General features: G+C 45.4%; 1 non-coding gene across 1 annotated transcript; it reads right to left on the bottom strand.

Moving 5' to 3' along the window:
• Positions 1–4,637: 4,637 nt before the first annotated feature.
• Positions 4,638–4,834, bottom strand: LOC115838448. Its single transcript, XR_004033475.1, has one exon. It is a non-coding gene; the product is annotated as a small nucleolar RNA SNORA74 (small nucleolar RNA).
• Positions 4,835–14,818: the final 9,984 nt, after the last annotated feature.

Here is a 14,818-nt window from a genome sequence, read left to right as displayed (position 1 = left end):
CTGAATTTGATTGGTTTGCTTTGAGTTTGTGCTGAAAACTGAACTGAATCTTTGCCAGTTCAGACAGCAATATTGTGACTTGATATCTTCTTCTTCTTTTTTTTTTTTTTTTTTGAGACAGGGTCTCACTCTGCTGTCACCCAGGCTGGAGTGCGGTGGGGTGATCACAGCTCACTGTAGCCTTTACCTCCCAGGCTCAGGTGATCCTCCCACCAGAGCCTCCCAAGTAGCTGGGACTACAGGTGCGCAACAAAGCCCAGTAAATTTTTTTGTAAAGATGGGGTTTCACCACATTACCCAGGCTGGTCTTGAACTCCTGGACTCAAGTGATCTGCCTACCTTGCCCTCTCAAAGTGCTGAGATTGCAGGCATGAGCCACCATGCCCAGCTGACCTCTTCATTCTTTATGGAGTCTCTGCCCCTGGGTGTATTAGGGTGCTCATTTCAAACAATCAAAAGGAATTATTTGATTCCTTTCGTAATTACCCCAGTCTTAAGAAGACTAAGAAAAAAAATAGTTTGTTCCACAAGTGTGAAGAAGAAATTCTGAAATTAGAAGGACAATTTGCATGCATGCCTTTTGTATCTGCCTCTTTATATTTTGGTAAATTTCAGCAATCAGCTGGGTGCAGTGGCTCACGCCTGTAATCCCAGCACTTTGGGAGGCTGAGGTGGGTAGATCACCTGAGGTTAGGAGTTCAAAGGCAGCCCAGCCAACATGGTGAAACCATGTTTCGACTAAAAATACAAAAATTAGCTAGGCGTGGTGGTGTGCACCAGTAATCCCAGCTACTGGGGAGGCCAAGGCAGAAGAATCGCTTGAACCTGGGAAGCAGGGGTTGCAGTGAGCGGAGATCGTGCCATTGCACTCCACCCTGGGCAATAAGAGTGAAATTCTGTCTCCAAAAAAAAAAAAAAAAAATCAGCAATCAGAAGAAAATGTCTGCCCGCCCTACATTACACCTACTTTTTCAGGTTCCTCCTCCCTTAATGGTTGCTCCTTCTCCCAGACCTCTTACCCTTGGGGTGCCCCAGGGCTCCTTCCTTGACCCTGGTCATTATCTGCATTCATTTCCTCCCTTATCTCATTGATTTGGGGGATTTTACATTCCTTTCAGGAATGCCAGAGTATTCAAGAGTGAAGCAACAAGATGTTTCCTACTCTGAAATGGCTCAGTTAAACAAACAAATAAAAGCATGTACAAATAGGCAAATATGGCTGGGCGTGGTGGCTCATGCCTGTAATACCAGCACTTTTGGAGGCCAAAGCGAGAGGATTGCATGAGCCCAGGAGTTTGAAACTAGCCTGGGCAACAAAGTGAGAACCTGTCTCTATTTTTATTTTAAAAAGATAGAGAAATATAGAACTAATATGGCAAAATGTTAATAATTGTTGAATGAAGGTAGAAGGTATATGTACTAAATGTATGCACATTTGTGTATGCTTAAAAATGTTCACGTTAAAAGGATGGAAAAAAATGAATAACTATTATCTATCTACATACTTACAACTCCCAAATTATGTCTCCTGCTCAGACCTCTCTCCTGAACTCCAGATTCACATATCCAAAGCCCACTTATGGCCCCATTTGGATGTCAAAGCAGTGTATCCAAAACTGAACTCCTGATCTACCCTCAAGCCTGCTGCATCAGCAGCTTCCCCACCACAGCTGATGACAACTCCATTTTTTGTAATTGTTCAGGCTTCAAACCTTGGAGTCACTTTGACTCTTTTCTTTCTCTCCCAGCCCGCATCCCATCCCTCTGTAAATTCTGTTGGTTCTGTTTGCAGAACTCATCCAGAATGTGATCCTTTTATACCCCTGCCACTCTACACGCTGGTTTGAACCACTCTCAGCTCTTGCCTGGATCATTACAGTAGGCTCCCAACCTGTCCCACCTGGTCTCCTTGTTTCTGTCTTGTCCCCTTCAGTCTATTCTCAACAGGGAGGCCACAGAGACCACTCCCCCGGCTTTTTTTGTTGTTGTTGTTGAGACAGAGTCTCGCTCTGTCGCCCAGGCTGGAGTGCAGTGGCACAATTTCGGCTCACTGCAACCTCCACCTCCCGGGTTCAACGCCATTCTCCTGCCTCAGCCTCCCGAGTAGCTGGGACTACAGGCGCCTGCCACAATGCCCAGCTAATTTTGTTTTTTGTTTTTTGTTTTTGTATTATTAGTACAGACGGGGTTTCACCATGTTAGCCAGGATGGTCTTGATCTCCTGACTTTGTGATCTGCCTGCCTCGGCCTCCCAAAGTGTTGGGATTACAGGCTTGAGCCACAGTGCCTGGCCCCCACCCCACCTTTTTTTTTTTTTTTTTTTTTTTAAGACATTGTCGGCCGGGCGCGGTGGCTCACGCTTGTAATCCCAGCACTTTGGGAGGCTGAGGCGGGCGGATCACGAGGTCAGGAGATTGAGACCACGGTGAAACCCTGTCTCTACTAAAAATACAAAAAATTAGCCAGGCGTGGTGGCAGGTGCCTGTAGTCCCAGCTACTCGGAGATGCTGAGGCAGGAGAATGGCATGAACCCGGGAGGCAGAGCTTGCAGTGAGCCAAGGTCGTGCCACTGCACTCCAGCCTGGGTGACAGAGCGAGACTCCATCTCCAAAAAAAAAAAAAAGACATTGTCTTGCTCTGTCACCCAGGCTGGAGTGCAATGGCATGATCTCAGCTCACTGCAACCTACGCCTCCTGGGTTCAAGCGATTCTCCTTTCTCCTGCCTTAGCTGCCCAAGTAGCTGGGATTACAGGCGCCGCCACCACATCCAGCTACTTTTTGTATTTTCAGTACAGATGGGGTTTCACCATGTTGGCCTGGCTGGTCTCGATCTCCTGACCTCAGGTGATCCACCCACCTCAGTCTCCCAAAGTGCTGGAATTATAGGCATCAGCCACTGCTCCTGGCCCACAGAGACCCTTTAAAATGAAAGCCAAATTGAGTTCCTCTCTGCTCAAAAGTCCTTTATTCAGAGGAAGCAAGGAAACAGTGGAAACTGAAATCCTTCAACAGCCCCAGGCCCTACCCAATCTCCTTGACCTTCCCACCTGGCCCACTATGCAGTACTTTGGCCTCCTTGCTGTTTCTGGAATAAGCCACTATACTGCTTTCTTGGGACTCTGTGCAACTGTTACCACTTCCTGGATTGTTCTTCCCCTAAACATTTGCACCGTTTGCTTAAAATTAATTCTCAACAAATCTTACCCTTAAGATTGCAACTTGCTTCTCCACACAAGCCAGATCCACCTAACCTTGATCTTATTTCACTATAGCACTCACCACCTTCTCACACATTACCTGATTTCCTTCTGCATTATGTTTCTCGTCTGTCACCTTCACTTGAATATCAGCTTGGTGAGGATAGGAATGTTTTACTTGCTGTTACATATCATGTGCCTAGAACAGTACTCAGCTCAGCGTGGGGCCTGGCACACAATATTTGTGGAATGAATGAATAGGTACACTTCCGTTGTATCTCTTAAGCAGAAGGACCTATAATGATAACGTTTATAGGTCAGAAATGAAACTTAGCTGGGCACAGTGGCTCACGCCTATAATCTCAGGATTTTGGGAGGCTGAGGTGGGAGGATGGCTTGAGGCCGGGAGTTCCAGACCAGCCTGAACAACATAGTGAAACTCCATTTCTACAGAAAAATCAAAACATTAGCCAGGCGTGGTGGTGCACGCCTGTAGTCCCAGCTAACTTGGGGAGGCTGAGGTGGGTGAATTGCTTGGGCCTGGGAGGTCGAGGCTGTAGTGAACTGTGATCGTGCCACTGCACTCCAGCCTGGCCAACAGAGTGAGACCCTGTCTCAAAAAACAAAACAAAACAAAACAAAAGCAAAAACAAACAAAAAAATTAAACTTGGCTGGGCATGGTGGCTCACACCTGTAATCCCAGGACTTTGAGAGGCTGAGGCACAAGGACTTCTTGAGCTCAGGAGTCAAGACAAACCTGGGTAACATAGCAAGACCCTATCTCTAAAAAAAAAAAATCTTTTCGAAAGAAATTAAACTGAACCCAAAACTTTTTTTTTTTTTGAGACGGAGTCTTGCTCTGTCGCCCAGGCTGGAGTGCAGTGGCGCAATCTCGGCTCACTGCAAGCTCTGCCTCCCGGGTTCACACCATTCTCCTGCCTCAGCCTTTCCGAGCAGCTGGGACTACAGGCGCCCGCCACCACGCCCGGCTAATTTTTTGTATTTTTAGTAGAGACGGGGTTTCACCGTGGTCTCGATCTCCTGACCTCGTGATCCGCCCGCCTCGGCCTCCCAAAGTGCTGGCATTACAAGCGTGAGCCACCGCGCCCGGCCCTACTTTTTTTTTTTGAAACAGGGTCTTGCTGTGTCACCCAGGCTGGAGTACAGTGGTGCAATTTTGGCTTACTGCAACCTCCACCTCCTGGGTTCAAGCGATCCTCCCACCTCAGCCTCCTGAGTATCTGGGACTACAGGTGCGTGCCATCAGGCCCAGCTAATGTTTTGTATTTTTAGTAGAGACAGGGTTTCACCATGTTGGCCATGCTAGTCTCGAACTCCTGACCTCAAGTGATCTGCCCGCCTCAGCCTCCCAAAGTGCTGGGATTATAGGAGTGAGCCCCCACATCTGGCCTCAAAACTATTTTTTTTAACAGAAAAGATTGTTTGCACTCAGATTAGGACCAACTCCACGGGAGTCATTTCACTCTCAGAGGTGCAAAACACTGCCCAAAGGTACTTGGCCCCACACCAAAACAGCACCCGGAGGCAAGCCTCAATTAAGACAGTGCTTGCTGTTCCAACAGTGAAACACCATCACAGGTATCACACTAGCCAGGAGAGCTAACGACTGCTGGATAAAACTTCTAAAATCCAGAATCCTGAGCTATACTTTCCTTTCACTTCAGTTTGTTCTTTATTTTTTTTTACTATAGTGGTACCAAGCTGTCTGTGAATGGCCTCTTTTGTGAATGATTTCATTATTCTTTTTATTCCATTTGTTGCAATTCTTGGAACTCCTATCAATTCAGCTGTTTCATTGAAACTTTGTACTTCCTTAAAGGAAAATGACACAACTCAATATATTAGAATCAGTGTGGGTTAAAGTCAGAATAAGAATAATCTCCCTTTGACCTGGCAAAATTTAAACAAGTGTCCTATGGGATATGAAGATGTACCTTTGACATCTACTGTTTTTTTTTTTGTTTGTTTTTTGTTTTTTTTGAGACAGAGTCTTACTCTGTCACCCAGGCTGGAGTGCAGTGGCGGGATCTCAGCTCACTGCAACCTCTGCTTCTTGGATTCAAGTGATTCTCATGCCTCAGCCTCCCAAGTAGCTATGATTACAGACACACGCAAGCACACCAGACTAATGTTAGTATTTTTAGTAGAGACAGTGTTTCACTATGTTGGCCAGGCTGGTCTTGAACTCTTGACCTCAAATGATCTGCCTTCCTCGACCTCCCAAAGTGCTGGGATTACAGGAGTGAGTCACCGCTCCCGGCCATGACACCCACTGTCATTAACACTCACCCACATCTTCTACGTTCCATGGCAAGCCAGGTTCTTCCTAAATGTTGTTAGTCCCTTAGACTAGTATGAAAAATTGCTTTTTGACAATGTAATTAGATTTCTCCCAACCTTTCTTGGCTGATCACCTTTCTTGGCGTGGTGGCTCATGCCTGTAATCCTAGCACTTTGGGAGGCCAAGACGGGCAGATCACCGGAGGTCAGGAGTTTGAGACCAGCCTGGCCAACATAGTGAAACCCTGTCTCTACTAAAAATACAAAACTTAGCTGGGCGTGGTGGCAGGCGCCTGTAATCCCAGTTACTTGGGAGGCTGAGGCAGGAGAATCGCTTGAACCAGAGAGGTGGAGGTTGCAGTGAGCCAAGATTATGCCATTGCACTCCAGCCTGGGGGACAAGAGCAAGACTTCATCTCAAAAAAAACCAACCAACCAACCAACCAAACAAAAAACACAGAATTTGGTCTGGGTGTGGTGGCTCAGGCCTGTAATCCCAGTGTTTTGGGAGGCTGAGGCAGGAATATCACTTGAGGCCAGGAGTTTGAGGTTACAGTGAGCTGTGATTGCCCACTGCACTCCAGCCTGGGTGACAGAGCAAGACCCTGTCTCTCAAATAGTAGACAAGGAAAGTGTGGACCCTGTCTATTATTTTCAACTTGTACCAGGAGAAGAGAAACCCCACTGAATAAAAATGCTGACATTTTTATGGATGATAGTATTAAAAAATTATGGGAGCTGGGCACGGTGGCTCACTCCTGTAATTCCAGCACTTTGGGAGGCCGAGGCAGGTGGATCACCTGAGGTTAGGAGTTCGAGACCAGCCTGGCCAACATGGAGAAACCCCATCTCTACTAAAAATACAAAAAATTAGCTGGGCGTGGTAGCAGGCGCCTGTAATCCCAGCTACTTGGGAGGCTGAAGCAGGAGAATCACTTGAACTCGGGAGGTGGAGGTTGCAGTGAGCCGAGATCACGCTATTGCACTCCAGCCTGGGCAACAAGAATGAAACTCTGTCTCAAAAAAAAAAAAAAAGAGAATTATGGGCCGGGTGCGGTGGCTCATGCCTGTAATCCTCTGTAATCTTAGCACTTTGAGAGGCCGAGGCGGGCAGATCACCTGAGGTCAAAAGTTCAAGACTAGCCTGGCCAATATGGTGAAATCCCGTCTCTACTAAAAATACAAAAATTAGCCAGACATGGTGGCGGGCGCCTGTAATCCCAGCTACTCGGGAGGCTGAGGCAGGAGAATCACTTGAACTGGGGAGGTGGAGGTTGCAGTGAGCCAAGATTGCGCCACTGCGCTCCAGCCTGGGCAACAGAGCAAGACTCCGGGAAGCGGAGGTTGCAGTTAGACGAGATTGTGCCACTGCACTCCTGCCTGGGTGACAGAGTGAGATTCTGTCTCCAAAACAAAAACAAATAAGAATTAAAAAAGAGGCAAAATAAGAGCCTAAAAATACACTACCAAGGTAAAAGGTAATACCAAAAAGCTACCTGGTGTCTGGAAGGAATGTTGCAAGAGTGTTATTGTATAATAGGGCTTCACAAACTTTCATGTTCCTAGAAATCACCCGGGGATAGTGTTAGGATGCAGATTCTGATTCAACAGGTCTTGGGTAGGCCTGAGAGTCTGCATTTCTAATAAGCTCCCAAGTGATGCTGATGCTGCTGGTCCAGGAACCTCAGTTTAATGAGTAAAGTAGAGGACATGTGGACCATGGTATCTGCCTTACTTGAAGGCAGTATCTGCCATAGCTGAAACTGATCATCCTCCTCCATGGTCCTCCATTCAGGACTTTTGTGAGGAGTCGAGAGGGGAGCATATTCATTGGCCCCACAGTGGGCTTCTGACTCAAGGAGAACTCTTCCACAGGCTAGGCTTCAAAATGCAAGATGCAGGGGCCTAAGGCAGCTATGACAATTTAGCTGGGCCACTTGGACTAGGAATTTGCACAAAAGCACAGGCCAGGACCCAGAGGTAGTGACTATAACTCCCAAGGGGCCAGATAGGCTTGCCAGTTCCATTCATTCTGTGTGTCCAAAACACTTCCTCCCCTTTTCTTCACATAGTCTGGATACATTCACTCACTCATTTCTTCCTTCAACAAGTGTGTATTGAGCATCTACTCTACTGGAGGCACAGTTCTGGGCTCCAGATATACAATGGAGAGTAAAATAAGGCCCCTCATCTCAAGAAGTTTGCATTCAGACTTTTCAGACAAATTGGTGTATGAATTATATACACTTCCAGGTGATAAAGAAAGTGAGAGGTGAATGAAAATACTCTTTAATTTTTTCACAATTATACTTTAGAGCAGGGGTTCCCAGCCCTCAGGTTATGGACTGGTACTGGTCTGTGGCCTGTTAGGAACCGGCCCGCACAGCAGGCGATGAGTGGCGGGCCAGCAAGCAAAGCTTCATCTGTATTTACAGTCTCTCCCCATGACTCACATTACCACCTGAGCTCTGCCTCCTGTCCGATCAGTGGTGATATCAGATTCTCATAGGAGCATGAAACCTATTGTGAACTGTGCACGCAAGGGATCTAGACTGCATGTTCCTTATGAGAATCTAATGCCAGATGATCTGTCACTGTCTCCCATCATCCCCATATGGGACTGTCTAGTTGCAGGAAAACAAGCTCAAGGTTCCCACATTCTACATTATGGTGAATTGTATGATTATTTCATTATGCATTACAATGTAATATTAATAATAGTAGAAATAAAGTGCACAATACATGTAATGTACTCGCATCATCCCAAATCAATCCACCCCCCCCATTCTGGTCCATGAAAAAATTGGTTTCCACGAAACTGGTGACTGTTGCCAAAATGTTGGGGCCCACTGCTTTAGAGGGCATTTATTTTTAAACAACATTATCTGAAAATGGCATGGGATATGTTGTTGGTTCCCACTTTAATGCTGATCATTTTTTTTTTTTTTTTGAGACAGGGTCTTGCTCTGTCACCCAGGCTGGAGTGCAGTGGCGCCATCTCGGCTCACTGCAAGCTCCACCTCCTGGGTTCACGCCATTCTCCTGCCTCAGCCTCCCAAGTAGCTGGGACTACAGGCGCCCGCCACCACACCCAGCTAATGTTTTTTTTTGTATTTTTAGTAGAGACGGAGTTTCACCGTGTTAGCCAGGATGGTCTCGATCTCCTGACCTTGTGATCCACCTGCCTCGGCCTCCCAAAGTGCTGGGATTACAGGCATGAGCCACCATGCCCGGCCTGAACATTTTTTAAGTACTATTGTAAGATACAAAAGAAAGTCACATACTTATATTGAATGTATGAACTTAAAAGAAAGACTACAAGTCGGCCGGGCGCGGTGGCTCACGCCTGTAATCCCAGCACTTTGGGAGGCCAAGGCGGGCGGATCACGAGGTCAGGAGATCGAGACCACCCTGGCTAACACGGTGAAACCCCGTCTCTACTAAAAATACAAAAAATTAGCCTGGCGAGGTGGCGGGCGCCCGTAGTCCCAGCTCCTTGGGAGGCTGAGGCAGGGGAATGGCGTGAACCCCGGGGGGCGGAGCCTGCGAGCCGAGATCGCACCACTGCACTCCAACCTGGCCGACAGCGAGACTCCGTCTCAAAAAAAAAAAAAAAGACTACAAGTCTTGGGCAGGGCGCGGTGGCTCACGCCTGTAATCGCAGCATTTTAGGAGGCCAAGGCGGGCGGATCACGAGGTTAGAAGATTGAGACCATTCTGGCTAACACGGTGAAACTTCGTCTCTACTAAAAATACAAAAAAAATTAGCCGGGCATGGTAACGGGCGCCTGTAGTCTCAGCTACGCCTGAGGCTGAGTCAGGAGAATGGCGTGAACCTGGGAGGTGGAGCTTGCAGTGAGCCGAGATCACGCCACTGCTCTCCAGCCTGGGCGACAGAGCAAGACTCCATCTCAAAAAAAAAAAAAAAAAAAAGAAAGACTACAAGTCTTTTACTGTGGCATTTAGTAGGAAAATGACAAAACCATGCATATATTTTAACACCTGCAGCTTTCTTAGCACTGTTTTGTGAAGTAATAGTTAATGCATTAAATGGAGCAACTAAAAGCATTTGGAATTCTGACATTCCAAACCAGTCCTTGTTTTCCTTTTTTTTTTTTTTTTTTTTTGAGATGGAGTCTTGCTCTGTCACCCAGTCTGGAGTGCAATGGTGCAATGTCAGCTCACTCTAACCTCAGCCTCCCAGGTTCAAACGATTCTCCTGCCTCAGCCTCCTGTGTAGCTGGGATTACAGGCACATGCCACTATGCCTGGCTAATTTTTGTATTTTCAGTAGAGACGGGGTTTTACTGCGTTGGCCAGGCTGGTGTTGAACTCCTAACCTCAAGTCATCTGCCCACCTCGGCCTCCTAAAGTGCTGGGGTTACAGGTGTGAGCCATGGCGCCTGGCCTGTCCTGGATTTCTACATTAGGAAGCAGTAAAGCACAGCAGTTAAGAACGTAGGTCTTAAGGTCAAATATACTTTGGTTCTAATCTCAGTCCTGCTTCTTGGGAGCCATGTGGCCAAGGGAAAGTTACTTAACCTTTCTGAGCGCTCACTTTCCTCATCTGTAAAGTGGAAATAATAATAATAATAATGCCACCTTCACAGGATATTATTATAGGGGTTAAATAAAGCTATCTGTGTGTAATTCAATATCTACTGGCCTTTATGAATTGGTATACTCATAAAGAGACTCTCAGGCTGGGCGCAGTGGTTCCTGTCTGTAATCCAAATACTTTGGGAGGCTGAGGCAGGAGGATCAGTTGAGGCCAGGAGTTTGAGACTAGCCTGGTCAACATATCGAGATCCTGTCTACAAAATTTTTTAAAATAAAATGTTAAAAACCTATAAAATAAGAGATTCTCTCCTCCTTCCCTCCACAGTCACCCTGCATTACTATTTGGAATAGCCAAAGGGGTGCTTCCTAGTGCCCATCATGACCCACCCCCTGCCCCCACCGCCCATCTGCATCTTCTCCAGATTTGAATCCTCTTCATCCACAGTTGCTGTCTGTGGCCTCATGGTGCTACACTTTGATTCCCTACCCCCAAGCTGTGGTCTCTGGGTACCCTTAATGCTTCCAGGTCTCAGAGTCCAAGAACAGTGCTAGGACAAACAGAAGTGGGAGAAAGGGGCCTCTTCCTCTTCCTTCTCTGTTATTGACGGGTCTCTCAAAGTCCCTCTTGAATAATTCCATCAATGTCTGCCTCTAACCCTCACAAGTGAGCTCAAAACCAGTCCAAAGAAGGAGGTAGGATCCTTTTGCTCTCCTCCCATTCTCCAGTTCCTTAACTTCAGCTTCTCCACTTCTCTGAATGAGCTCAGTGAGTTCCTGTGGGAATGACTTTCTCTTCACATTCTCAGTTTCAAAATAAAAACTCCCTTGCATATGAATCCATATATGTTAACTGAGACTGACTTAGGTGTAGGGGTTCATGGTAGAAGAAAGGTGACTATGCTGTTTATAGCCACCAGGCAACAAATGCCCTGACTTACATGCCTTTAAATATTGACTGCACTTCATCCCACATGAGTTGCGTGACAACTCTTGCAACTTTGAGTAGTATAGAGAATAATTTTGTGCACAATGCACTCTACTAGAGACACACTTAATTTTTTCTGTTACCAACAGAACAAATCAATTTCACAGACATAGTGTCAAACGTTTATTAATAAGATTTTGTGCAAAGGAAAGAAATGGTGTGCTGCTTGTACCTTGCTTTCCCAGTCAATGAGAGAAGCAATATTAATTCTCAACTCCTAATGATCTGAATGATTTTTGAGGTTAATGAACTAAATTCAAGGTTGGGACTCAGAAAAAAAGAATAAAGAGGGCCAATTTTTTCTGAATGTCAGAATGAGCTCAGGGAGTTCCCGTGGGAATGACTTACCTAAGCAATTGGATTTCAGGGATGACCAAAATCACTGGATTGATTATAGTGCAGTTCAACAGGACATTTGGAAACATATTAGATAAAATTCCAAGGAACAGTGAGTGTGCCCATGGATATCACACAGAAAAGAGCTTTTGGTGAATGAAATATTAAGGTTGCATGTTTTTATGTAGAGTATATATTGCTGAATGTTTGATTTGATTTTTTATTGTGGTAAGATACATATAACATAAATTTATCATTTTAACTAGTAAGTATACAGTTCTGTGGCATTAAATACATTCCCTTTGTTGTACAAATCATCACTACTATCCATTGCTAGAACTTTTCCATTATCCCAAAGAGAAACTCTATACCCATTAAAAGATAACTCCCCAGACTTGGCGCAGTGGCTCATGCCTGTAATCCCAGCACTTTGGGAGGCCGAGGTGGGAGGATCACTTGAGGCCAGGAGTTTGAGACCAGCCTGGTCAACATGGTGAAACCCCATCTCTACTAAAAATACAAAAATTAGCTAGGCGTGGTGGCGGGTGCCTGTTATCCCAGCTACTCAGGAGGCTGAGGCAGGAAAATTGCCTGAACCTGGGAGGTGGAGTTTGCAGTGAGCCGAGATTGAGCCACTGCACCCCAGCCTGGGCCACAGAGCGAGACTCCATATCAAACAACAACAACAACAACAAAATATAACTCCTCATTCCCTCCTCCCTCTAGGCCCTGGTAATCACCATTCTACTTCAGTTTCTATGAATTTGACTAATCTGGTACCTCATATAAGTGGAATCATACAATATTTGTTCTATTGTGACTGGCTTACTTCACTTAGCATAATATCTGCAGGGTTCATCCATGTTGTGGCATCTATCAAAATTTCATTCCTTCTTAAGGTTGAATAATATTCCACTGTATTTATATGTACCACATTTTCTTTATCCATTCATTTATTGATGGACATTTAGGTTGAGCTCACCTTTTGGCTATTGTGAATAGTGCTGAAAGGTACATTTTTGACTAATGGAGGACTTTACAGTTATCTCAAAGTACTCTGAAAATAACTTTTTTTTTGTTTTAAATGGAGTCTCACTCTGTCACCCAGGCTGGAGTGCAATGGGGTGATCTCTGCTCATTGCAAACTCCACCTCCCAGGTTCAAGCAATTCTCCCCGCTCAACCTCCCGAGTAGCTGGGATCACAGGCACCCACCATCATGCCCAGCTAATTTTTTTTTTTTTGTATTTTCGTAGAAAGGGGATTTCACCATGTTGGCCAGGCTGGTCTTGAACTCCTGACCTCTGGTGATCCACCTGCCTCGGCCTCCCAAAGTGCTGGGATTACAGGCGTGAGCCACCACGCCCAACCTTGAAAATAACTTTTGTATGAGGAAATTAAAAATAATTCAAGTAAATTTCCCAAGATAATGTAGAGTTTTTATAATTAAGAAAACATTAAAGATATTATAAATCTAAAAGAAACAGAAATTATTGAACATGTTAGAAAAATATCAAGAAATAGCATTCTATAGCTGGGCGCGGTGGCTCACGCCTGTAATTCCAGCACTTTGGGAGGCCGAGGCAGGTGGATCACGAGGTCAGGAGACTGAGACCATCCTGGCTAACATGGTGAAACCCCGTTTTTACTAAAAATACAAAAAATTAGCTGGGCATGGTGGCAGGCGCCTACAGTCCCAGCTACTAGGGAGGCTGAGGCAGGAGAAAGGCGTGAACCCGGGAGGTGGAGCTGGCAGTTAGCTGAGATTGCGCCACTGCACTCCAGCCTGAGCGACAGAGCCAGACTCTGTCTCAAAAAAAAAAAAAAAAAAAAAAAGAAAATGAAAAAGAAATACCATTCTATATATCGTAAGTGAGGAGAAGAATGCGAACCTGTTATTAGGTCTATGCATCATACAGTTCAAAGATAGGTGTTTGCTCTTGGCTGCCTGCCTGATTTAATAATTCTATTTGCATTTAAATGTGGCCAGAACATGGGCAAGAGGGACAATTTTGATCAAATTGTAGTGTTCCCAGGCCAGGCATATCATGTAATCCCATGCCTGTAATCCCAGCACTTTGGGAAGCTAAAGAGGGAGGATCACTTGAACCCAGGAGTTCAAGACCAACCTAAGCAACATAGTGAGATGCCCCCACCACCTCTACAAAAAATAAAAAAAAAAAATTATAGTGTTCCCTTAATGAAAAAATCTTGTCTTTTCCTTTCTATATTAATTCCAGTTCTGAGCTGTAGCTTTTGACCTTCGGATAAAAACTGAATAGAGTTTGGAAATATGTTTAGAACAAACCCACTAAAACAGTGTTTTTCAATTGGAGAACTGTCTGAAACATTTGGCAATGTCTGGAGACAGTTTTGGTTGTCACAACTAGAGGAGTGTGACTAGCATCTTGTGAATAGAGGCCAGGATACTGCGAAACATCCTACAATGCACAGGACAGCTCCCACAGGAAAGAATTATTCAGCCCAAAATGTTAGTGGTGCCACTGTTAAGAAACCCTAATTAAATGAACAATGTCTATCAAACAAGTATAATTAACCCAGAAAGAATTGGTATTTGAAAAAGGATGATAGCTGGGTGCGGTGGCTCAAGGCTGTAATCCCAGCACTTTGGGACAAAGTGGGAGGATTGCTTGAGCTCAAGTGTTCAAGACCAGCCTAGGCAACATGGTGAGACCTTGTCTCTACTAAAAATAAAAAATAAAAAAATAGGCCAGGCATGGTAGCTCATGCCTGTAATCCCAGCACTTTGGGAGGCTGAGGTGGGCAGATCACCTGAGGTCGGGAGTTCAAAACCAACCAGGCCAACAGGGAGAACCCCGTCTCTACTAAAAATACAAAACTAGCTGGGCGTAGTGGCACATGCCTGTAATCCCAGCTGCTCGGGAGGCTGAGGCAGGAGAATTGCTTGAACCCAGGAGGTGGAGGTTACAGTGAGCTGAGATCACGCCATTGCACTCCAGCCTGGGCAACAAGAGAGAAACTCTGTCTCGAAAATAAAATGAGATAAAATAAAATAAAATAATAGCTGGGCGTGGTGGCCTGTGCCTGTAGTCCCAACTACTCAGGAGGCTGAGGCAAGAGGATGGCTTGAGCTCAGGAGATCAAGGCTTCAGTGAACCAAGCATCCAGCCTTCTGGGTGACAGAGTGAGACCCCATCTCAAAACCAAACCAAACCAAAACAAAAATGCAGAGTTATTATACATAACTTCACTCCATTCCAGCATGGGTGACAGCCTGTCAAAAAAAAAAAAAAAAGAAGAAGAAGAAAGCAAGCAAGCAAGCAAGAAAGAAAGAAAGAGAAAGATAAAGAGAAAAAGAGAAAGAGTTAATCAAAATGGAGCTAAATTTCCAGTTCTCATAGAGGTGCTCAGTTCAGCTGGTAACAGGACTCCAATAGTTCCTTCCTTCCTCCCTCA

The sequence above is a fragment of the Nomascus leucogenys genome, chromosome 14 (assembly GCF_006542625.1).
Source record: "Nomascus leucogenys isolate Asia chromosome 14, Asia_NLE_v1, whole genome shotgun sequence".
NCBI classification, from domain to species: domain Eukaryota; kingdom Metazoa; phylum Chordata; class Mammalia; order Primates; family Hylobatidae; genus Nomascus; species Nomascus leucogenys.
The sequence above is the reverse complement of the archived record's forward strand: the minus strand, read 5'-3'. Positions and strand labels throughout refer to the sequence as shown.